Consider the following 26,211-nt stretch of genomic DNA (forward strand, 5'->3'; position numbering starts at 1 on the left):
GGAAACAGCCCTTCGTAACAATAAAACAACGCCCACTATGCTTGATAGTCTCGACATGTGGCGCAAAGAAGCAGAACAACGCAAAAAGAGAAACAAAGTGAGATTAGAGAAAGAACTACGAAAAGCAGCTCACCTAGCAGCCAGAAAGTTAGAGGAAGAGATAAAGGAGAGAGGAAGCCAAACAGAAGCAAGAGTCCGAAACATCGAGTCAGTGTCCCGTCAGAACACCCTCTACACTCTACCCCGAGTTACCCTCGAAACAACGAGCGAACGATGATCTATTACTAGGTCCTCCAATCATCTACATGCCCCCTCATATGCCCCTTCCCAACCCTTAGTACAGCACCCGCAGCCCCCAAGCACAGATGAGAATAGTACCAGGGCCTCGGTCCTCATGGCCTCCGCACCGGCCAAACCCCTTGTACTCGACGCAGCACAAGCAGCAGTATTAGACAACCCTGAGACCTGAAAGAAAGATTACACTAGAATAAACAGGTTGAGCAAGGATGAGCGAGCAGGGATCGACAATATAGTAAAGACACTGGTGGAACGGAAGGAGAGTGAGGAGTACGTAATGGATATGTACAATTCATATGCTGAGAGCCACAGACGACACTTTGTTGTGCGATTTTGTTACCACACCCTAAATGCTTATGAGGACCGATACCGAGATAAAGGTCCCGAGAGCCTAACGACCCTGTATAGAAAGGTTGGCATCGGGGATGAGGGCAAGTGTGACGTGACGGACCTCCTCACGCGTACGCTTGAAGTTTTCCGCCACCTCACTGAACGGGGGTTGGAAGCTAAAATTACGACTCCTGTAGCGACCGAACCTCGAATAGAACAAACTAATGCAATGATGCCTATAAGGGAGGCCGCTCCCTACTGGGTTCCCCCACGAGGTCTGGGAACGCACGATGATGTTAACCATCAAGATGCGAGAGGGAGGGTAGTTTATAACTGGGTCTACCAACAATGGGATCTGCAAGATATTCTGACGTTCCGATTTACAAAAAAACCCCACTGCCTTTTACACTGAATTAGGTACAGCCTTAGGTTCAACGATTATGACCCTAGCTGACATTGATTTGTTTTTCGGGTTATGTCTGCCAGCTGATGTGTGGAAGCAAATCCGGAAAGTCGACCACCTTGAGCTGTTCGGACATATCAGGTCACAACTCGATGGCATAGATAGACAACGAGAGCTTGGTCAGAAACCTTTGAAATCCATTTTAGAACTCCCAGACAAAATCGTGCAGAAACTGAAAACCCTGATCCCGGAAAAGAAGGTGGACTGGTTGATAGTAACGGCCTGCCGCCAGAAACCCCAGGAAGACGTGTCAGAATACTTCTCCCGGTTTGAAACTGTGTTTTCCGATTACAGTGGCCAGGACATGACCACTGCAACCGGACATCATCTTTTTTTCCAGAACTATGTTAAAGGTCTGTCACAGGAGGTCTCTCAGAAACTACAAGCTAGCGAGAGTAGTTGGGCGGCCTCCAAACCTGCGGCTATCCTCCAGATGGCCCAGTATTATGAGCATCAGAAGAACGAGAATGATAGGGCGACCGAGAAAAAGAAAAAGGACCTGAAGGAAAGCGTGATGATCGCTCAGTTGCAGGGGGTGACTATAGGAAGAGAGCAGTACAAGGGAAATTACCAATCGAATGCTCCTAGAAACCCACCCCCTAAAGACCGTACACCCGCACCCTATGTTGGACGTAAGGACATTGACGAGAACCAGTGTGCGTTTTGCAAGGGATTTGGCCATTGGAAATCTCAGTGTCCGGTCCTGTTAGAAGTGAATAAGAATAGAGACACAAGAGATGTAGCGGGTGGGCCTAGAAATAGAGGAGAGGGACGAGAGTCCACGAATGACACCAATAACGACAGACCAGGCAGACCGAACACATTTGACCGTCCCCGACAGAACCAGTACCAGTAGTCTGACTGTGACGACGCTCACGACTTCGCATAAGACTGCCAAGGGCAAGGGAGGGATCCAGTCGAGCTCTATGTTGACCAGCAAGGTCCTTATGTCACCGCTAAGGTCCTAGGTACAAAGTCTCCATTTTTGGTAGACACTGGCGCAACACGTAGTGTGTTATCTAAAAGACTGATTCCAAGAGCACCATTGTCTGGCTCACTTGTAACATCGATAGGTTTCGATGGAACGCCCTCCACTAATCCCTTGTCCACACCGATCTCCTTTGACTTGGAAAATAACAACACTGACACAACGTTTTTGCTCTCATCCAACACCCCTGATGCCATTATGGGACTTGACTTACTGAAGCATTTCCGAGCTACTATTAGGTGTTCACAAGACGGAGTTTGAGTCTTCTTGTACGATAACCCAACTCTGCTCAGACTTTGTCCCACCCGACCCATGTTTTCCATCTCTGACGCTGACTTGTCCCTACTTGACACTCTACCTCCATATCTGTGGGCCAAGACTGACTCTGACGTAGGACGCATGATGATCGACCCAGTGCACATAACTGTTCGACAGGACGCAATACTCCCAAAACTTCCACAAAATCGGATATCGCCCGAGGGCGAGAAGGCATTGGTAAAGATTATCCAGTCCCTGATAGATGCAGGAGTGGTAGAAGAAGTAGTTAGCAATGTTTGCAACAGCCCTATCCTACCCATTATAAAGAAGCAAGGTGAGGGAGATGAGAAAGCGTACCGCTTCATCATCGATCTGCGACAGGTCAACAAAGTAGTTGTACCTCAGTACCCTGTAGTCTCAGACATCACCACTATTCTGACTCTGATTCCTTCCACTGCTACCACCTTCACTGTCATTGATCTCAAAAACGCTTTCTTCTCTATCCCCAACCACCCAGACAGCCGATAGCTCTTCGGCTTCACCCTAAAAGCCCGCTCGTATAGATTCTGTTGAGCATCCCAAGGCTACACTGAAAGTCCCAGCATCTATAGCCAGGCCCTCAAGAGACAACTGGACGCAGTCCAGTTACCCGATGGAGTGGTGTTGATACAGTACGTCGATGATATCCTTTTGGCGGCCGACACCACTCCACTTGCAGTCACAGCCACCATCCAACTCCTGCACTTCCTTGCGGAGAATGGCCACAAGGTCTCCAAGAAGAAGTTGCAATTCTGCCAACCCCAGGTCACCTACCTAGGCCACCTCTTGTCCAAAGACGGGAGAAAGCTTACACCCAATCGAATTCAGACCATTCTAGAGACCCCTGTCCCTAAAACCCATAAAGAAGTCCGCTCCCTGCTAGGCCTCACTTCCTTCTGCCGACAGTGGTTGCCACATTTCAACCTCATTGTGAAACCACTGCTTTCCCTGCTGGCTAAAGATGTCCCCTTCCCGCTCCCTTGGACCCCTGAATGCCAATCCTCCTTCAAAGAACTACGAGATGCCCTCTGCTCAGCCCCCATCCTAGGAACCCCTGATTACACAAAACCCTTCTCCCTCTACACTCACGAAAGGGAGGGATACACTCTGTCTGTCTTGACCCAGTCCATTGGCCCGGAGCAACGCCCATGTGCCTACTTCTCTGCCACTCTTGACCCCGTAGCCAGAGTTTTGCCTGCCTGCCTTCGAGCTGTAGCTGCCGCTGCTATCTCTATCCGACAAAGTGAGGGGAACGTACTTTCGACTCCCTCACGGTGTTAGTACCCCATGCGGTCGACACCCTCCTGAACCTGACTAAGACGCAACATCTGACTAGTGCACGACTGACTGGGTACGAACTGACTCTGCTTGCACCCCACATCACACTGAAAAGATGCACCACGCTGAATCCGGCCACTTTGTTGCCCCTACCTGAGAACGAACTCAATGTATCCCCTATACATGACTGTGTGACCCTCACGGACGAGCAAACTAGGAGTAGGGTTGACCTCAGAGACACAGCCTTCCCAAACCCTGACGGAGAGCTGTGGGTGGATGGCTCTTGCATCAAACTCCCCGATGGCACCACCTCAGCTGCTTATGCAGTTACCACAGCCCGAACTGTAGTAGAGACCGCTCGCATTACACAACGATCTGCACAGGCAGCAGAACTAATTGCCCTCACACGAGTATGTATCCTAGCAGCAGTAACCACAGCAAACATTTACACCGACAGCCAGTATGCCTTCGGGGTGGTTCATCATTTTGGGCTCCTATGGAAGGAGAGGGGATTCCTGACCTCACACGGCACACCCATCTCACACGGAGATCTAGTCTCTGCTCTGATTGAAGCGGTCCTCCTTCCCAAGCAACTTGCAGTAATAAAATGCCAGGCACACAAAAAGGTGACGGACATCATTGGACAGGGGAATGCACTGGACGACATCACTGCCTGGACCACAGCTGAGAATAGGACAACGACACGCATGTATGTGACCAGGTCACAAGCAGAAAAATGGACGGACGCTAGGGAGACTATTAGAGACATCCAGATGGCCAGCTCACCACACGAATTGACTGAATGGGCACGGGTGGGATTGAAAGACGACGAAGGCTGCTGGCGGACAAAAGACACGAACAAATGGCTGCTACCCAATTCGTACCTGATCCCCATACTGACCATGGCACACTCTCCTGCACACATAGGATCTGCCCCTATGGCCGAACTTGTCTCCAAAGTTTGGCACAATGACAAGATCACAGACTCTGCTAAACGTCTGGTCCAGCAATGTCTGATATGCCTGCAACACAACCCTGGAAAAAGAACTATAGTACCCCGGGGAGGGTTTGGGGTCCCCAATCACCCATTTGAAGTCCTGCAGATGTACTACATCCAACTAGAAAGATGCCAAGGTCTGAAATATGTACTTGTTGTCGTGTGCGCATGTAGCAAGTGGGAGGAAGCCTATCCAACTCGCGACAACACTGCCATTGCCACTGCAAAGGTACTACTAAAATAATTCTTCCCTTGCTACGGCCTTTGTCGAATTTTGTGGAGCGACAATGGCCCCCATTTCGTAGCCGAAGTTATCCAACTCATCTTGAAGGGGTTGGGTGTAAAACAAAAATTTCATGCAGTCTTCCACCCCCAATCTGCTGGACTAGTTGAACGACATAATGCCACACTGAAGCTCAAGCTAGCTAAGATAGTGGCTACCACAGGACTGAAATGGCCAGACGCTCTCCGACTGGCATTACTATCAATGCGTTCCACCCCCACCAAACACCATTTGACACCATACGAGGTCGTTTTTAGCCGACCCATGAGCGTCTGGTCTGCACCAAAACCAACTTCCATTCACGACGTCCCGGACGTTCTAATGTCTGATTATTTGTACAACCTGACTAAGACACTGTCTGTTATCCATCAACAGGTGCTGCATGCCATTCCTGATGCTTCCAGGGGCCACAGACACGACATCCAACCCGGTGACTTTGTATTAGTCCGGAACTTCCAGCGTGCAAAGAGTCTGGAACCTCGCTGGACGGGCCCCTGGCAAATTTTGATCACCACCCATACAGCTCTTCGAGTGGAAGGTAAACGGAATTGGCTACATGCGCACCACTGCAAAAAGATCTCCTCCACCCTGATGACGACCGAAGACGTGGCCACCCAAGAAGAGCTCCTGAACAAAGATCGACCATCCCTGAGCTGTTACCCTGATGAAGAGATGCTTGAACTGACAGAATTTTCCGATCCCACTGTGCCATCCAGAGAAGGGTATAACTTGCGACGAAAGGAGGGAGCTTCGGCCAAGCAGACTACTGACTAAGTTACAATTCTCAGAGCGGTGGCCTAACACTACTAAGGCTGCCAGGAGAGAAGCCAAACAAAGTTTGTGGTTCTGCCCGCTACCGAGCCCCTTGAAGATGATGGAAGCCCCCGACACGAAGATGATGGAAGCCCCCGACACGAAGATGATGAAAGCAACCGGACATCCGAAGACTCACTACATTTAAGAAGTTGGCCTGATATGTGGTGTTTCCAATTCTGGAACCGCCTTGTACAAATCCAAACAATCCCTTATGGTGTCTGGTTGTAAGTCAACCTTGTTAGACAAGCTATCCTAGGGGTAGCATGGGCTAAGCAGCCTTAAAGGCTTAACTTAGGAGGTCGTGTTAAGCGAGCTGTTTTACCACATACAATCCTGTAATACCAAATGAAACCACACAAGTATATATTATAAAAATATATGTGTTTATTTCTAAATTAATCCCCAGTACTCTTTATGAGCAAAGGGGCACAAGCGTTAAATCAAAAGCACAGTATAACATATAAAGTTGCACAATTATGGATGAGGGTGGGTGGCCACTCAAACCATATATTAAAAAAGTGGTATAAGAGATACCAATCGAACAGTGGTTAGGCCTAGGGCCTAGAGAATCGCTGGGAGCAGTCAGGACTAGCAATGCTGAAGTCGGGAGAAGCCCGCGGGATTCGGGTGCAGCACGTAAAGTGTGGCTTGCACCAATGCAATGTCAATGGTGCGTAAAAGTTACACAAAGTTAGTTTAAAGATACTTCCGCTGAACCTAGAGGAACAAAACTTAAGACACAGACCCTAGAGGTTTGTACCAACGTGGGCACACCGGCGTTGCAATGTTACCTCACCCACAGGAAGTGGGTGCACAGGGTCGAAGTGGCGTCAGGTTTTGACACGCAGGCTCTTGGTGCTTGGAGCTGAAGATGCTGCAGGCGATGGGAAGCAGAAGTGTCCGGTGTGATCCAAGGGTGGATCTGAAGTGGTGAAGACCTGAAAGCAGAGGGGACAATGTTCAAAGTCATTGACCAGTGACCACCGTGGAACCAGATTGGAACCAGGCAAAGTCGGGTGCAAACAGGTGATGAGGTGTTGCTTCTCTCTGCAGCCACGTAGACACGAAGAGGTCAAGGACGTCCAGGAGTCGATCACGAGCTGTCCCACAAAGGCTCTAGCTGATGGCGGTGTCGGCAACTCGATTGAAGCAAACAAGCCTTGGCTAATGCAAGCCAAGCAGAAAGTGAAAAAGGCTTATTACTCGGACCAGCAAAGTCAAAGCGGGTACTCCTTTCTACAGAAGCGAGGGCAGGTCTGGAGCAACCAGAACCACAGTGTAAATTGTAAGTTTTGTCGCCAAGATGGCCGCTGACCACGTGGCAAGTGGCCGGGTTGGCGAGCCGAGTGGCACAAAACAAAAGGGCCCCACACAGATCGTGGAGATGCTGAAGGGCTGATCTTTGGTGCAAATGCTGCTCGGTTATGGGGCTTCTTAAACCCCAAAGCACAGAGTCGAGGGTGCCTCGGGTGCTGCGCAGTCAGCGTCTTGGGGGTCTTCCAAGATGTCAAGTCCCATGTCTCTCGGTGCCTCCACGGGTCCCTTCTTTGCATGGACTGTGGATCGAGCTGTGAGAAATATGGGAAGTTGGGTCTTGTCAGGCTCTGCACTCGGGCTTTGGCGGGAGGCGGCGGCAAAGCAGACGTTGAGGTGCTGGGTGGTGCCTGTGTTCACATGGTGGCCCCTCCTAGGCCACAAGGGAGATGCTCTTCAGTCTTCTGTTCATCAGAATGTCGAAGTCCAGTCGTCTTCTTAGTTTAAAGTTGATTTCAGGATGATCTGAGTTGCATTGGCACTGCTCCCACTCTTATTCCAATCTGAGGGGTGGATCTCCTGCTAGGTCCCTCCCTATGGGTGGGACAAGGAAGGGGGGTGGTTACACCCCCTTTCCTTTGTCCAGGTCACACTGGAGCTGGGGCTGGTGTGCCCCAGAACCGGTTTGACCGGATTATGCAAGGGAAAGCCTTGTGCTCCCCAGGCACTGTCTGGTTTCTTTCAAACCTCCCTGCTACAATCCACTATCTCCTGTCTGGGGTGGTGTGACACCTCCCTGCGACAGGAAAGCCTTTGTCCAGGCCTCCTCTGCTGAGTTTCGGTCAGCAGCAGGAGGTCAGACAATGTGTCTGTGGCAGAAGCATCCATTTTGTGGATCTGAGGCTCTTTTAAAAATCAACCGCGTTTTAGCAAAAGTAACATGTCGTCCCCTCTAGAGGGGTTGAATGCTACCAGGACTGGCGAGGGGGTAGTATTCCAATTCGTATGACACCTTACACGACATGTTTTGATAAAGCCAAACCAAAGTTGACATATAACCGTGAGGATTATAATGCACTTAATAGTATATGGTTTGGCATTATCCCGGAACAGCTAAGGGAATTGGTCCCGACAGCTGCAGACAGGCTCAGCTCATGTTAGAGCACCATCTCACATTAAACCACGCACTCTGCCTTCAGGATTGTTAAGGCCTGCCATAGGAGTGGCTAACAGGTTGATATGTGTCCAGATAGGTTTAGATATAGGCATACTATATCTAAGCAAGGGGTGATTACACCACCTTGCCCCAGCTGAGTGATCAGCCAGTTGTGTCAATTTTAGATAGCCAGCCAGGGGTGGCAAAAGATATGCTGCAGCCCCTGGTAGGCCTTGGATGCACCTATGCCCTGGGCACCAATGTGCTCTGTACAGGGGCTGATAAGGTGACCCAAGCTAATCTAGTTATGCACCTAAGGTACATGGAATCCATTTTACAGAGAGAGCAGATAGCCTGGGTCCCTGATTAGCAGGGAACCAGGCCAACTAAGTCGAAAACCAGCTAAACACAAGGCAAAAAATCTGGGGTAACCATAGTCAGGTAGCCACCTTCCTACACAACCCCCCCCCCCCCAAACGAAAGGAGATAAGGCTATCCTTGGCCAGGTAAGCCTATATTGCTTGAGTGGCCATATAAGGAAGTACCTGCACTAGCATGGGTACCCCCTGTCTCATGGTCCACTAAGCAGTCCCTCACCCTTGGGGTATCAGAGGGTCTCCACCATAGAGAATCACTACCTTGGGTGTGTCTTTGCAAGTTAGAAGGCTGGTTTGGATATGGAGTTTTGAAGTGAGGCTCCACTAATTTAGGACTCAGCTTCCTCCAATTATCTTCCACCATGTGTGCCCTTCTCTCTTCAACTGAGTTGCACTGTGCTCTCAGGGTCAGCCTCTGGCTACCTAAAGCTGGAGGCTGGGTCCCTCTGTTTGGCTTGTTGGAGGGACAGTTCAGGTTTGAGCCCTTTGGGTCCCAGGTTTGGCTGTGCCCAACAGAATCCATCTGTGGGAGGTCCCTAACTACTTTTAAGGGGGCTCCATCAGGAGTTTTTAAAGTTTTAACCTTACTAGGGCTACTAGTTTTGGTGCCCCTAATCTGTTGGTGGGGGTGCTTTATTTGACAGGGGGCCCTCTGGGTCTCACTGCCCTTCTTGTCATCTGCAGCCCTGGGCTGACTAAGGCAAGGTAGAGAGGGGCAGATTACCTGCTCCAGACTGGATCCCACCTGAGAAGGTTCCACTGCCATCAGAGGCTCTGTCAGGCCAGGCCTAACAACCTCTGGGGCAGTTCCTTCATCAGGGGTAAGATCAGTTCCCTGAGGAGGCTGATCCTGTCCTAATATCTGGTGAGGGGGAGATTTCTCCTCCTCCTCCATGCTCTCAGTTTGGGTGGAGTGATCCATCATTTCAGGCTTCACAACACACATATCAGTTTGAGTTTGGGCTGTGGCCATCACAGCCCCACCAACCTTTTCAGGAGGAGACTCAGTTTGGGTTTCTGCTGTTATCATAACAGCTTTGCTATTCTGTTTTGGAAGAGCTTCTGTTAAAGATGGGGCAGAGAGTTGCTCAGCCCTACCAACCTTTTCAGGAAGGACATCTTGGGTTGGGGCTGTAGCTATTACAGCCCCACTAACCTTTCCATTGGAGTTTACCATTCTAGAATGGATTTCCTGTTCAACCTCAGCCCAGGCTGAGATTTCTAAATCATTACCCAGTAGACAGTCTACCGGCAAGTTTGGTGACACTGCCACTCTCTTTGGGCCAATGACACCTCCCCAGCTGAGACTTACTACTGCCATGGGATGATTTGTCTGGATGCCATCAATGTTTGTTACCTGGTGTGTGGCACCTGGTAAAAGTTGCTTAGAGGGGACTATACAGTCAGCCACCATGGTGATGCTAGCCCCTGTGTCTCTAAAGGCTTCAACTTTCAAACCATTGATGATGGGTTCTTGTCTATATTTGCTCAAGGTATTTGGGCAAGCAGAGAAGTTGGCAAACCCCATGCCAGTCTCATAAACAAGATCATTGGGTGAGGGGGACCTGGATAGGCCAGGGTTCACCTGGGCTCCAAAAGTAAACCCACGCAGATTCCTGGGTGTGCTCCCACTTCCTGGGGGATTACTGCTGACAGTAACAGGAGGTGTTGGAGCTGGCTTTGGAGGTATGTTTTCTTTATTGCCATTCTTGGGACAACAGCTGTCTGTTTTGTAATGCCCAACCTGTTTACAGGCATGACAATAAGGCTTTTTCTCAGTTGATGAAGTGTCTTGGGACCCCCCCCCCCCATTCATGAAGTTTTGGGGCCCTGGGGAAGTCTTTTCTTTACTTTTATCCCCACCCTTATCTTGAGGCTTGGTAGACTCCTTCTTCTGGTTACTGTCCTGATTCTTAGGCCTAATCCTGGTTCTGACCCATTTATCTGCCCTCTTTCCCAATTCTTGGGGAGAGGTCAAATCTGAGTCCACCAGGTGCTGGTGTAAGAGCTGGTTCTGACAATTACTTAGGATCTGCTCCCTCCTGATCAAATTATTCAATCCTGTGAAGTCATGTACTTTGCTGCCATTTAGCCAACCCTCCAGAGCCTTAGTTCCACAATCAACAAAAACAGTCCAGTCCTGTGTCTGTGTCTTCTGGGTGTCTCTGAACTTCAACCTGTACTGTTCAGTGGTTAAGCCAAACCCATCTATTAGAACACTCTTCAGTAATTTGTAATTGTTGGCATCCTCATGTCTGACAGTGAGGAGCCTATATCTCCCTTTCTTTGAAAAGGAGTACCATAAGATTGCTGCCCACTGTTCCTCGGGAACCTGCTGTACCATGCAGGCTCTCTCCAGAGCAGTCATCCATTTGTGGATGTCATCCCCTTCCTTGTAGGGGGGCACAATCTTTGTCAGGTTTCTACTATCATAGGACCTGGGTTTCTCTTTAGGAATATTGCTGCCACCAGTGGAATCTAATCCACACATTTTTCTTTCTCTTGCTAAAGCAAGTTTAGCTTGAGCCAAGGCTATCTCTTCCCTCTCTATCTGGAGTTGGACAGCCCTCATCCTGGCCCTATGCCATATGGCCATATGCCTATGCTTTCCTCTGGGGGGGAAGTCATTCCCCTTTGAGATTCTCTTGAGACACTATAAACATGAGAGTCCCCTGATGGAGATCTCACCCTTCTGTTGCCTGGGAGAATTAGGTTATGGGATCTGGGGAGGTGCGGGCCCTCTCCACTCCCTAGTAGGTCCAAGTTGGTTTGGCTGAGCCTCCCCACTGGGACCTGGTTACCCCTCTGACTCTGAGCAGGCTGATCTACCTCTGAGCCTTCTTCCTCCTCTTTCTCCTCTCCTTCTTCCTCTTCTGGAGTTATCTCATGCTCAAGGGGGTTTACTCCATCTCCTAAATCTAAGGGAGCCTGACTCTCCTTATCTAAGTCATCCTTTTCCAGGATGGCTATCAGGGAAGGAATGGTAGGGCCTCTGCCCTTCTTTAGCCCTCTTGCAGTGCACAAGGCACACAAGTCTTTGTGGCTAGGGTTGTCATATCTGGAAGTTGCCTTGGTAGGGTCAACTATCACAGGGGCAGAATCTGAAGCTCTTCCTGTGTCAGACATGGCTGCTAGTGAGGTGTAAGTGGTGCACTTACCTACTCTAAGTGTTTTACTACTGTACCTTGCTAGTGAGTTGTAGTCAGGGTGTGCTACTCCCTTTAATCTACAACTACTAAGTTCAGTAGAACTTAATATGCTAAGCTTTTGATTTATATGTACCTAAGGTACTTGATGTGATCTTTCAATTTGATAAAAAGATTGCAATGGTAAAACAACAGCAAGCTCAAATCCGCACCGCTGCGCACCAATGTGAGAAGTTGGCCTGACATGTGGTGTTTCCAATTCTGGAACCGCCTTGTATCAGTCCAAACAATCCCTTATGGAGTCTGGTTGTAAGTCAACCTTGTTAGACAAGCTATCCTAGGGGTAGATTGATTGATTGAAGGGCGATTTGTGTAAGCGCTACTTTGTCCAAAGGCGTCAAGGTGCAAAAGATGGAATAAAAAGCCAGGTACTGAAGTGAACTGGAAGGGAGAGGAGACCTAAGAGTAGGCTTCAGTAAAGAGCAGAGTTTTAAGGCCCTTTCTGAAGAGCAGCAGGGAATCCTGGCCCCTGAGTTCCAGAGGGAGCTCATTCCAAAGTCTGGGGGCTAGTGAAGAGAAGGCCTTACCACCCCATCTCGCTTTGGCGACTCGGGGGATAGACAACAGATACCGACCGGAGGAGCATAGTGCCCTGCCTGGGATATAGGTCGACACTAAGGTCCTGATGCCCTCAGCGCCAGCACCGTGAAGAGCCTTGTGGGTGATGGTCAGAATTTTAAATTTTATTCTGGCATGCACCGGGAGCCAGTGAAGGTTTCTCCTGATCCTGGTCCCTGAGGAGCGTCTGGGGGCATTGACAACGAATCTTGCTACCGCGTTCTGGACGACCTGCAGGCGATGGAGTAGTTTAGTGCTCATGCCAAGGTAGAGAGCATTGCAGTAGTCCAGTCGCGAGGATAGAAGGGCAACTGCCACCTGTTTCCGGGCATCAGGGTAAAGGTAAAGGGTAAGTTTTCTTAGTATCCTTAAGACCCCGCAGCAGGTTGAGACTGTTCTACTTACTTGCTTATCAAAAGCCAGTGAGGTGTCAAATATGACTCCCAGATTACGGGCAGAAAGGTAGGGCTGGGGGCAAGATCCAAGTGTCTGGGGCCACCAATCATCTGACCAGATCTCCTTATTGCCCCCGAAGATCAAGATCTCCGTTTTCTCCCCATTCAATTTAAGAAAGTTCGAGGCCATCCAACCTGCCACAGCTTCCATGCAATTTCGGAAGTTTAGGGCCGTGGTCTCGACAGAGTGGGACAGGGAGACCATAATCTGGGTGTCGTCAGCGTACGAGAGCACTTCCAGTCCAAAAGTTCTAACAAGCCTAGCAAGTGGGGCCACATAGATGTTGAGCAATGTGGGGCTCAAAGCGGAACCCTGCAGTACCCCACATTGCAAAGGCATGGCATTGGAAAGGAAGTCACCCAGTTTGACCCTTTGCTCCCGATGGTTGAGGAAAGAAGTGAGGAGGCTGAGAGCCAGACCCTTCACCCCCGTCTCACTGAGGCGGGAGGCCAGAATGGTGGGGGACAGGGTGTCAAATGCTGCCGTAAGGTCGAGTAGGATCAGAAGAGTGGTCTGACCACTATCGACCTTGGCGCGGATATTATTGATCACCACTGTAAGGGCTGACTCTGTACTGTGCGCCTTTCGAAAGCCATGCTGAGATGGATCAAGCAGGCAGGTCTTATCTAAAAAAGCGCTAAGATGGAAGTTCAAATGAGCCGCCAACATCTTAGCTGGAGCGGGAAGAAGAGAAATGGGGCGAAAGTTCTTCAGAATCCCAGGATCCAAGGAGGCCTTTTTTAAAAGAGGCTTAACGATGGCAGTCTTCCAAGGAGCTGGGAACTCACCACTGGAGATGGCTCTATTCATAACTTCCAGCAAAGCAGGAAGTAGAGTGTCCCTGCAGTTTTTTAGGATTTTAAGGGGACAGGGATCAAGAGGGAAGCCTGACTTGGTTGAGTCTAGTAATTTGTCCAGTGTCTCAGTCGAGAGAAGAGGGAAGTTGGTCAAGATATCTTTGGAAGCTGGGGGATGATCTAAGGAGGGAGAGAGAACGTGAGTAAGATTATGACTCTGGAGAGCTGTATAAATATCCGAGATTTTAGTGTGGAAAAAAGTGGCGATCTGATCACAGAGTTCTTGAGAGGGTATTATGGGGTCGGGGTGTTGGACAAGGGATAAGGTTTCTACCACCTTAAAGAGATCACCGGGGCAGGAGAGAGATGAGATTAGCTTAGAAAATTACATTTGTTTTTCAGCTAACACCGCTGCTTTATAGCTCTTAATAATAATAATAATAATACAGAATTTTGTATAGCGCGAACAGCTACCTCACGAGGAGGTGTCCCGGCGCTGAGAGAACAAGTGTATCAGACCATGGAGGCTGGAGAGGGTAGCATTTAGCGAGACTGGGTAAACAGCCAGGTTTTCAGCAGGTGTTTAAAACAGGCTTCAGATGGGGCCTGTTGGAGGGTGATGGGTAGTGAGTTCCATAGATTGGCCACATTGGCCGAGAAGGTTCGTCCGCCCAGCCGGGCTCTTTTTACTCTAGGGGCTGTCAGACGCACATGGTTGTTGGATCTGAGCGAACGAGATTGGGAATACCTTGGAAGTCGAACTTTCAGGTAATTTGGGCAGTTTCCATATAAGGATCTGAAGGCCAGAGTAAGTGCTTTGAATTTTATTCTACTAGCAACTGGTAACCAGTGAAGGGAGAGGAGGTACGGAGAGACTGAGTGCTTGAAGGGAATCCTCATTAAAAGTCTCGCAGCCGCATTTTGAACCAGTTGTAGTTGCTGTATAAGGTACCTTGGTAGGCCCAAATACAGACCGTTGGCGTAATCCAGCCTGGCTTAACTGAAGAGGTTGTGTTAAGCGAGCTGTTTTACCACATACAATCCTGTAATACCAAATGAAAGGACACCACACAAGTATATATTATAAAATATATGTGTTTATTTCTAAATTAATCCCCAGTACTCTTTATGAGCAAAGGGGCTCAAGTGTTAAATCAAAAGCACAGTTTAACATATAAAGTTGACAATTATGGATGAGGGCGGGTGGCCACTCAAGCCATATATTAAAAAAGTGGTATAAGAGATACCAATCGAACAGTGGTTAGGCCTAGGGCCTAGAGAACCGCTGGGAGTAGTCAGGACTAGCAATGCTAAAGTCGGGAGAAGCCCGCGGGATTCGGGTGCAGCACGTAAAGTGCGGCTTGTACCAATGCAATGTCAATGGTGCGTAAAAGTTACACAAAGTTAGTTTAAAGATACTTCCGCTGAACTTAGAGGAACAAAACTTAAGACACAGACCCTAGAGGTGTGTACCAACGTGGGCACACCGGCGTTGCAATGTTACCTCACCCACAGGAAGTGGGTGCACAGGCTCGAAGTGGCGTCGGGTTTTGACACGCAGGCTCTTGGTGCTTGGAGCTGAAGATGCTGCAGGCGATGGGAAGCAGAAGTGTCCGGTGTGATCCAAGGGTGGATCTGAAGTGGTGAAGACCTGAAAGCAGAGGGGACAATGTTCAAAGTCACTGACCAGTGACCACCGTGGAACCAGATTGGAACCAGGCAAAGTTGGGTGCAAACAGGTAGACACGAAGAGGTCAAGGACGTCCAGGAGTCGAGCACGAGCTGTCCCACAAAGGCTCTAGCTGATGGCGGTGTCGGCAACTCGATTGAAGCAAACAAGCCTTGGCTAATGCAAGCCACGCAGAAAGTGAAAAAGGCTTATTACTCGGACCAGCAAAGTCAGAGCGGGTACTCCTTTCTACAGGAGCGAGGTCAGGTCTGGAGCAACCAGACCCACAGTGTAAATTGTAGGTTTCGTCGCCAAGATGGCCGCTGACCACGTGGCAAGTGGCCGGGATGGCGAGCCGAGTGGCACAAAACAAAAGGGCCCCACGCAGATCGTGGAGATGCTGGAGGGCTGATCTTTGGTGCAAATGCTGCTCGCTTATGGGGCTTCTCAAACCCTAAAGCACAGAGTTTAGGGTGCCTTGGGTGTTGCGCAGTCAGTGTCTCGGGGGTCTTCCAAGATGTCCGGTCCCACGTCTCTCGGTGCCTCCACGGGTCCCTTCTTTGCACGGACTGTGGATCGGGCTGTGCGAAGTCTGGGAAGCTGGGTCTTGTCAGGCTCTGCACTCGGACTCTGGCGGGAGGCAGCGGCAAAGCAGACGTTGAGGTGCTGGGTGGTGCCTGTGTTCACAGGGTGGCCCCTCCTAGGCCACAAGGGAGATGCTCTTCAGTCTTCTGTTCATCAGAATGTCGAAGTCCAGTCGTCTTCTTAGTTTAAAGTTGATTTCAGGATGATCTGAGTTGCATTGGCACTGCTCCCACTCTTATTCCAATCTGAGAGGTGGATCTCCTGCTAGGTCCCTCCCTATAGGTGGGACAAGGAAGGGGGGCAGTTGCACCCCCTTTCCTTTGTCCAGGTCACACTGGAGCTGGGGCTTGTGTGCCCCAGAACCGGTTTGACCGGATTATGCAAGGGAAAGCCTTGTGCTCCCCAGGCACTGTCTGGTTTCTTTCAAACCTCCCTGCTACAATCCACTATCTCATGTCTGGGGTGGTGTGACACCTCCCTGTGACAGGAAAGCCTTTGTCCAGGCCTCCTCTGCTGAGTTTCGGTCAGCAGCAGGAGGTCAGACATGTGTCTGTGGCAGAAGCATCCATTTTGTGGATCTGAGGCTCTTTTAAAAATCAACTGCGTTTTAGCAAAAGTAACATGTCGTCCCCTCTAGAGGGGTTGAATGCTACCAGGACTGGCGAGGGGGTAGTATTCCAATTCGTATGACACCTTACACGACATGTTTTGATAAAGCCAAACCAAAGTTGACATATAACCGCGAGGATTATAATGCACTTAATAGTATATGGTTTGGCATTATCCCGGAACAGCTAAGCGAATTGGTCCCGACAGCTGCAGACAGGCTCAGCTCATGCTAGAGCACCATCTCACATTAAACCACGCACTCTGCCTTCAGGATTGTTAAGGCCTGCCATAGGAGTGGCTCACAGGTTGATATGTGTCCAGATAGGTTTAGATATAGGCATACTATATCTAAGCAAGGGGTGATTACACCACCTTGCCCCAGCTGAGTGATCAGCCAGTTGTGTCAATTTTAGATAGCCAGCCAGGGGTGGCAAAAGATATGCTGCAGCCCCTGGTAGGCCTTGGATGCACCTATGCCCTGGGCACCAATGTGCTCTGTACAGGGGCTGATAAGGTGACCCAAGCCAATCTAGGTATGCACCTAAGGTACATGGAATCCATTTTACAGAGAGAGCAGATAGCCTGGGGCCCTGATTAGCAGGGAACTAGGCCAACTGAGTCGTAAACCAGCTAAACACAAGGCAAAAAATCTGGCGTAACCATAGTCAGGTAGCCACCTTCCTACACTACAGAAACCCAAAGACTGACAAAATACACAGCTCCAAGACTATTGCTCTCTTTATTGCCCTTCTCTTTTGCCTCCTACTCATGACTACCCTCTGGATCGTGGAAGAGAGTGCACCAGCTCATAAGACATTTCTAACCACTGCACAGCCTACCACAATGAAAGAACACTACCTGGTCTCTCTTTCACCTCAACTCCGAGAAAGACGTAAGGAGTTTTGGAACAACTCCTTCGTTCAATTACTGCACCAGCACAATCTTGCCACCAATGCCACCAACTGCTGGATCTGTGGGTTGTTACCCCATGCCACTGGACATTCCATCCCCTTCATCCCTTCACCTTTCTCCGTTCACGGTTCCTGCCTTGCTTGGCTTATCCTCTTGCAAGAAAGCTACAGGGATAATGCCACTTCCAGCAGAACTATGGCACATTTCTTTCATGGGGTCTGGCAGAACAAAACAGGGAGAACTGCTGCACACTTTTGCCCTCTGACATCCAACGACTCTATTCATATGGACATCCCTGTCAAAGAACAGATTAAAATGCAGGTGTTCAACAACCCAACCAGACCCACCTTCTCCTACCTCCGGAAACGAACAGCTGCCACCCTGACTGTGGCCCTATCTGTCGTCAATGTCTCAGGCCTCATGTGCATCGAAAGGCTTGGGACACAGCTGGTAGGCCACAGCGCTTGCCGCATCACCAGAACTCTGGACTTAACTGATCCACCCTCTTTTGTTACTTCTCCGAATATGTACTTTGTTTGTGGTACAAAAGCTTACACCTGGCTCCCCAAAGGCCGGGGGTACCCGTTACATTGCCTTCATTCTTCCTCCGACCCATGTGGCTCCAGCAAACCATCACCGACAAAAGCTTGCAAACGACATTGAGCAAGCCGACTTCACCGGAGCACAGTTCCTGGACGCTTTGAAGAGACTTGTTCCACTCTGGGGTCCGATGGCGAACAGCCGTGCCATCCGACATTTGACCCAGGCAGTTGAAACGACAATGAACAGTACAGCTGGCATCCTCACAAACAATACAGCCGAGCTTCAGGCGGTCCGCCTGGTGGCTCTTCAGAACCGCCTTGTTCTAGATGTGGTTCTAGCGGATCGTGGAGGAGCATGCCGTATCATTGGGTCCAGCTGTTGCACCTACATACCGGACAATTCACCCTCAGTTTACAAAGCCATTGAACACCTCCACAGACTTTCCTCAGAAGCTCACCAGGCAAAAGAAGAATGGTCGCTTGGGAGTTGGTTCTGGAGTACTGTAAAGAACTGGGGGTGGAGGTTGTTTATGATCATATTGATACCGATTGTCGTAATATGGGGATTCTGCCTGGGTATTCAATGCTTGCCACCCCTGTGTTCACTTTGTGCAAACTGTATCTGCCCTAAGACTCTGGACTGTGAAACTGAACGCATGAAAGCATTATACAATGTTGAGATCCAAAATATAATGGGGATAGACATAGATTGACAAGCTGGCTAGATATGTTGAAAAGGGAGGACTGGTAAAATCTAGTTTGCGATATCAACATTATCGGCGCCATCTCGTCCCTTTTCAGGCTCATATGTGCGCGTAAGTAGCAGCCATTTTGAATGCCATGGCCTCTCTGCCCACTGCCGATAGCCAGAGCGTCTCTCTCTCTCTCTCTCTCCCTCTGACCTCGCAAACATCCCCCCCTGCACGCTGACATCCCCCGCTCTCACATGCCTGGGCCATAAACCTCCCTTTCAGCGCGACCCTGCCTCGGATCCACATCCCGTACCCAGCCAACACCTCCCTCCATCCCTTCCATGATCATGCATCCTTTTGATGACCCCCCCCCTTTTCCTCTGTGCCCGATTGTCCAGTTTATTGCCCCCATACAGTAGGAAGCTTCTCTCTTCAAAGGATCTACGATTGATCAAAGCCCCCACCCCATGAGATCCGATCAGCCGCACACATTCCGGGAATCGGCGGAATGTCCAGCTGCGCGACAGTCATCACCTGCTGGTATGGACTTCTACTGTAAATGTGTGTGGGAACGGGCTTGAAGCGGGGATTCTGAAGAAATGTCTTTCCGTACTTCAAAGTGTTTGCAGGAATGTGTCACTGTAATAAAGATCATAAACCTGTCTATAAGAGGCCAGGCCTCAGAGATGCGGTTAGAGCACCTCGAGAAGATACCCTGTTGTCTGATTTGATGTGTTCTGCTCCGTCGGAATAAACTCCTGTTTCCTGCCTTCCAGTCTCCAGCGCCTGCCTCTTTGTTTGATAGATTCGAGTGGTATGAGAGGCGGTTAACGCCGGGCAATACTTAAAGGTTCTTGGTCGACATCGGCCCTACCTTTTCCACAAGTGCTTCAGGTATAGGTTGTGCGAATGAGGAATTTGCTGTGCTCTGTTCACCATCACCCTGAGCACAGCATATAACCTTATTCTGATGCAGATATGTCATCAATGATGGCATTGATGAATTCATAGGTGACAGTATTTATGAAGTATCTGCTGATGCAATTGGAGTTGTTAAAAGTGGTTTGAAATGTTCATCAGTGATGTCAGATACCAGGTCATGTCGTGTAGTGGGCATGAGTTAAAGGTATCCCACCTACGTTTTCGTATTATGGTGGACCCTACTTTTAAGTCCTTTTTCAATATATACTTTAATGTATGTGAGAAGGATTATTTGTAACGTTTAAATGGAATGGGTTACATCTTCTTGTAATGTTTATATTACACCAAACCGTATACTTACTTGTATTGCATGTCATATTGCTATATGTTTATACACTCAATAAAATACTTTGAGGGAAAAAAAAGGTATGCAGCTCACAATAACGGTCATGTTTCAGTGATTTTTTTAATAGTTTGTCCTTTTATATTATTTTTCAGGTGAATATGGGGAGGAGTGTGTGCTTGACTTTAGCCCCAAGTTTTATTACTGTGAATGTTTACAGTTTGCAGATGTACACACACATAACCTCTTTCTCAAGTTTATTTATTAATGTTCGATTAATTAAAATCATTACATGTATGAACCGTTACATGCAAATAGGAGATTAAAACACGTAATCATTTTTTTAGAAGTGCTGATAAATTGGTTCCGCTAGTTTTAAAACATAGTTAAAATATTGTTTGCGCTTATAATGATCTTTAGAAAACAAAGCTCGAAAGGTTTTAGGATTCGAAGTTTTAAACTGCTAGGTGCTTGTTAGGAGACTCCTGGAACCTCCTGCTGTTTCGGCCCCTGCAGTTGGGGGTTGCGGGCTTTGGACGCCACTGTCCACCTCTGGTGATGGTAGAGCATGGGATGTCCTGGGCAGTGCTTGCAATGGAAAAATAGAAGTGCAGGTACCCTGTACCAAAGTACCTACTCGTTTCTGGGAAGTGCTGTGCCGGTACTATCTGATTAAAAGTAATACTACTAGCTTGAGAAATTCCGGTATGCTCCCTCTCAAAATTAAAAAGTGGCGGTACTCCATACCGGACAGTACCGGCCCAATTAAAGCACTGTGTCTACTTCGGGCTTCTTGATGCAACTTCTATGGCTGCACACAACGCGTCTTTGCGACCTTGTAAGGGCGGAGTGCCTGTAGTGTGTTTGTTAAAATGCCTCCAGTCTGGGTTACTTCAAACGGCCTTGAGATCGGATGATTACATTTTGGCTGGTGAAGGGTCCCAACTCACAGGTTTTGATGTTCCCTTGGGTGGGTGGTGGTTCCGGGTCCGTGTCCAGTTGGCACGCTTCCCATGGCTTTACCAGGAGGAGATGGTACCTATGGCCTATTTGGAGAATACAGGCCCGTGCCGTAGGGGGGTACATAGAGGCGGCTTCAGTAAGTACATTTCGGATGGTACTAGTAGTTTAGTTTAGTGTCGTTTATTTGGTTAGCGCAGTTAATTAAAACCATTGCTATAAAATATCGACATTAGCACAGTTATCACATTAAGAAACGAAACTAGGGAGATACACAGTCAGTTTAAAAAAAAAAAGTCTATAAGTATAAAAACAGTCTTATAGTTACTAGTGTTATTGCACTATTGCTTTAGCCCAGAAATGAAAAAAATAAGACAGGAGGTACTGGGCAAAAAAAGTCTGTAATAAGATTTTTGGGGTGGAGGGACAGGAAGCGCTGTGGCCGGGGAGGGTAAAAAGAGATTAGCCAGAAGTATCACAAACTTTCCAATCCTAGCGAGCGCTTGAATGTCTGTGGAGGTAAAGCACAGGGCCGTCGCCTCCCAGCATGACCTAATGCCCCATTTTAAAAATACGGGTTTTAAGAGTGATCTTCTGGGGGCATCCATGGCAGGGCAACAGCACATCAACCCTCATGCGGCCATGATTCTGTGTGATATCTGCACAGTCTGCAGGCCCCCCCCTCCTTTGAGGAAGCCCATCTGTAAGAGGCGGTAGAACACAGGCCTAGGAGGCGCACGAACATTATGTTCTTCCGTGCCACTGCGTTCAGGTTTTCCAGCAGATAGAATTGCGGTACCCCAGGTTGGTATGAGGCATTCAGGGGTAGCAGGGCAGTAGGTGTGTTTAAAGCCTGGAGGTCCATCCGATGGGAGATTAATTTCACCTGCTTGTTAATGACTTTTTTCCAGACTGACTTTGTAAGAATCGATGTAAAATAAAGTGTGGAGGGTTGATGTTTGAGATATAGCTGTGCAATTTACTGGATAAATGAAATTAAAATTGGCTCACACAAGATTCTCTCCGCCATGGCAAAACATTGAATAATGAATTTTAATATGGATCGCTACATTTTCCCAAGTGCTGTGGATGCTTAATAGTCTAGCCTTAAATGTATAATTTAATAAAGTACATAGTGGTTTTTATTATAAAAAGACCTTAATAGGCCCAATGTTATCTTGTATAAAAACCACAAAGATCCGTTCTTTGCAAGTTTGCTTTGCACGACGGGGATTATAAATTGAAGACAGTTGCTTCAAGCTCTTCCCACAGCCTGGCAGCTCCAGCGAGCAAGACTTGCATCTTTCCTTCCCTGGCGAACGCTCGGTTCCGGCTCCACACCAGAGCAAAGGCCGACAGCTTGTTACCATTTAATTAGCTTTTTTCACTCGCACGATAATTGCGAGTACATTAGAAGCTGATTATTGTAATATGATTTCCGCCTTTTTTGGCTTTCCACTGCTAACAGTCGGATCTATGACTGGGTTTTACGTACTGTTGAGTGGTTTATTTCCCCCTCTGTTTTTTTAACATGATTTCAAGTTTTAACACATACTGGTGGGTGGACCAGCACTGTATTCATTTCTACACTATCTTCAAAGCTGCAAAAGGAACTCTGGATGAGATTTAATGTAAACTGAAAATAAGCACTAAATAAATGTACTATATTTTCAAGATCTGGTTAGTACTGCTGTGACGTCATTCAAGAAGTTGCTGATTTCTCTCTGTTTCTCGTTTCTGTGAAACCCAAGCGAGGCAGTGGAATTTCGCGTGGTGATCCGCAGGACCCATGGAAGAAATGGAATGAAGAACAGCGGTCCATCATGGGAATGCGAATGCGGCTTCCGCGTCGGCCAAAGCGTTGCAGTGGTCAGCCGCTGTTGTGTGAAGCCATGTGACTAGGCAATGTTTGCGGCTTTGTGGAATCCATTGTCAGGAGAAGCTGTCTCTTGAGCTGACAGTGTGCCCTTAGCTTGGGAGGTGGAAAGAAGGCACTACATGTGCTAGTATTATGGGTGGGGTAGGACAGGGTGGTGGTAGGACAACAGGTGTTGGTTATGGTAGGGTGGTGAGGAGTGTCAAGATGTCAGGGCCCTTATTTATGAGGCCTTGCGTCAGTTTTGCGCGGCTGGTGTGTCACTTTTTGTGACGCACCAGCGGCATACAAAATGCGCCTTGTTGCGCCATATTTAAAAAGTGATGCATCTATGTAGATGCGTCACTTTTTAAACCCCTGCGCCACATTATACCTGCGTCAGGTATAATGTATGCAGGGGGGGCGTTCCCCCGCAAAAAGCCTCGTAATAGTGACGCAGTGAAATCTATGAGATTTCACTGCGACACTTTTAGGATGCTGTTGCATCAAAATCTTGTGCCTGCCTCACAGCAGGCGTAAGACTGACGCAAGCCCTTTCACATGGGGCTTTCCCCATGTGAAAGGAGGCATTGCTGGAGTTGCGTCACTTTTGTGACACACTCCAGCAATGCGTCACTTTTGCGCTCAAGGATGTGTCAGAAATACTGACGTATCTGTAAGTCCTTGCGACATGATGCGTCATACATTAAATATGACGCATCATTGGTGTCGCAAGGAGTGCGCAGTGAAAAGTGACGCATCGCTGTTTTCACGCAGCGATGCGTCACTTTTCATAAATGAGGCCCCCGGTTTTTATTGGGTTTTGGAGGGTATAGAGAGGTTGACAGGACATTGGATATTAGGTTTTATTTTGTGCTGGGATGGCTTACATATGGAAGGTGCGGAGGTGGCATGATACCTAGTGTTTTTTTAATATTAGAGGGAAAAGAAAAAGAACGAAAGGAACAGCCCAGCTGGGAGGTAACAAGACAGTAGAATCTTAGTGTAAGAAATGTAGGAAGCCGTGGCAAAGTCAGTAGCACAGTGGGGTCAGAGAATGGACACATAAAACAGTTTCAGTTTCATTGTTTATTGTATGATTGATTAAAATCGTTACAATTTGCAAAAAAGTAAAAATGATATAACATACGTGAACGGAAAAAACACCTAAGCGAAGTCACACTCAATGGAAAAGGGGCTTACGGTTATTAAAATTTAAACAACACCAATAAAACACATGAAGTGTGAACTAAAGTGCAAATATTGAACCACAGGCATATATTCTTTTGATCTGATCAGAGTTAGTCTTAAACTATTAAATTACTCTTACCATTTTAAAGTGCGAATGTGCCTAAGAACCAGCAGTTTTATGAAAAGAACTGTGTGCAGTGATACTTAAAACAAGAAATATGATGCTTTAAAATAAAATTACAGTCAATAATCAAAGATCCTACTGTACATTTAATCAATTATGGGTTGAGCATGTGGACCGTTAGTTATGGGGGCTTTTCAAGTGCTTCAGTGTTTGAGCTATAGAGTTTCCTTAATTCTGCAAGGTATTTTACTCCCCGGCAGGACAGGATTATAGAGGAACCTTCCATCCAGCAGATTAAGGATTGCCTGCATGTGCGCATATTCAGTTAATTAAAAATGGGTTTCAAAAGCTGTTTCCTCAACTCCTTGACTGCACGACATGCACATAGCAGGTGAGTTAGTGTTTCATTGATGAAGCCTCATAGTCAGCAATGCGCTGATTGTTGATTACTTTTCCACGACGGCTGTAGATCCTTTGAATCCTGCATCCCCAACCGGTAAAAAATAAAATGCTTTTTTATCTCTACACTTAAATGGACTGCTAGGTAGGCTTGAGGCTTTGTAGATGTGGAAGAATTTATCACTGTTCACGAATGACGATGTGTGGACATTGCTATGTTGTCTTCCAGAAGAGATTTCTTCTTTGCTGCATCATTACTGGATTTACTCAAAGTTGCCTGATCTACCATGCTATCCGATGCTGATTGTATTTCAAGTACAGCAAAGGCTTTTCTCAGGTACGCTCCCCATGAGTTTGGTTGTGTCTTGTTCCATCTGGTTTTTAATCTCTTCCCAACGTAAACTGTTCAATGTGCCGAGCTCAGATGAACAAAATTTATGGCATAACTTCGCGAAACTGTTCATACCCCAGAATATCTGATTCTGGAGGCTAAATTCCAGCCGAACCTTGGCTGGAGAGGCGGACTTCGGTAAGTTAAAAACACCCTTATTAACCTTCGTCTGGATCTCATTTAATAATTCAGACTCCTTTCTGCACCAAGTTACTAGACCATATGACAGGGTGGGGAGTATTTGAGCTGCCATCAATTTAAAAAGTTGGTTATAGTCCGGGCAGTCCAGTTTTTTATTCAATAATCTGTATGCAAAAAGTAGCAACTGGGCTTTAGCTCTTAAATCCTTTCTTTGTTCCTTGTGTATCATTCCCCGCCCCAGTTTCATGCCAAGGTATTTGTAGGACACTTGCTCCTTAACTAGTGCCCCATTTACAAACTATTTAAACTTTGATTTTTTTGGAGTCCTCTAGGCGGACAACCTTGGTTTTCTCTTTGTCAAGTGTTAGATTTTCATGGTCCAAGTAGGTGGCAAGGTTGTTTATTGCTCTTTGTAACCCAATCGGACTTCGGCTTAGCAACAAGATATCGTCAGCGTACTGTAGAAAAGGAATTGACACTTTGGACAGATTTGGCGATGACAATCAGCTGCTTCTGTATATTTGGTTAGGTCCGCGAGGAACAGATTAAATAGGCTCGGCGCCAGGACGCAACATAAAACAATGGTACTTCACTGCATTGGTGAAAGTGTATTTTTGGTGTACAAATCCATGTGTCACAGAGTGATTGTCCTATACAGGTATTGTTAGAAATTGGGTTTCTGGTTGGCAGAGGTATGCACCCTGTCCAAGAAGGAACTACAATCCCAGGCAGCGTAAGTCATATGCACACCATAAATTAACCTGTGCTCACCCTTCGGTAGCTTGGCACAGAGCAGGCAGGCGTAACTTAAGAGGCAATGTGTAAAGTATTTGTGCAACACATCAAACAGTAACACAGTGAAAACACCACAATAAAAAGCAACACTGGTTTAGAACAATAGCTTATATTTGTATGAACAAAACAAAACCAAGAAAACAAAATTCCAATAAGTATAACTGGAGTTATGAATTTTTAAAGAATAAATGAAAAAGTGCTTCCTAAAAGCTTAAAGTGCCAACTGGGTTGCACTAGACCAGGTTAATTCCAAACGTTTTGCCTGGCTATGATGGAGCGTGGGTCGGATACAGGGACCAGCCTTGGCCTGCTGAAACATGTTCTTGAAATGCTTTGTCGAAAGAGTCAAGATGCCGGAAGCACAGAGGCAATCCACTGTCATTAAACCACAGGACTGAAGGTGATGGATCTGCACCAAGCTACTCAAAGTCAGGGAAGAGTCTGGACTGGAGTCGAAACACAGGAAGCAAGGAGGCGATTCATTGTCGTCAAACTGCTGGTGATGCAACAAAAGGTGATGCGTTGGCAC

Source organism: Lissotriton vulgaris, chromosome 4_1, assembly GCF_964263255.1.
Source record: "Lissotriton vulgaris chromosome 4_1, aLisVul1.2, whole genome shotgun sequence".
Taxonomy (NCBI): Eukaryota; Metazoa; Chordata; class Amphibia; order Caudata; family Salamandridae; genus Lissotriton; species Lissotriton vulgaris.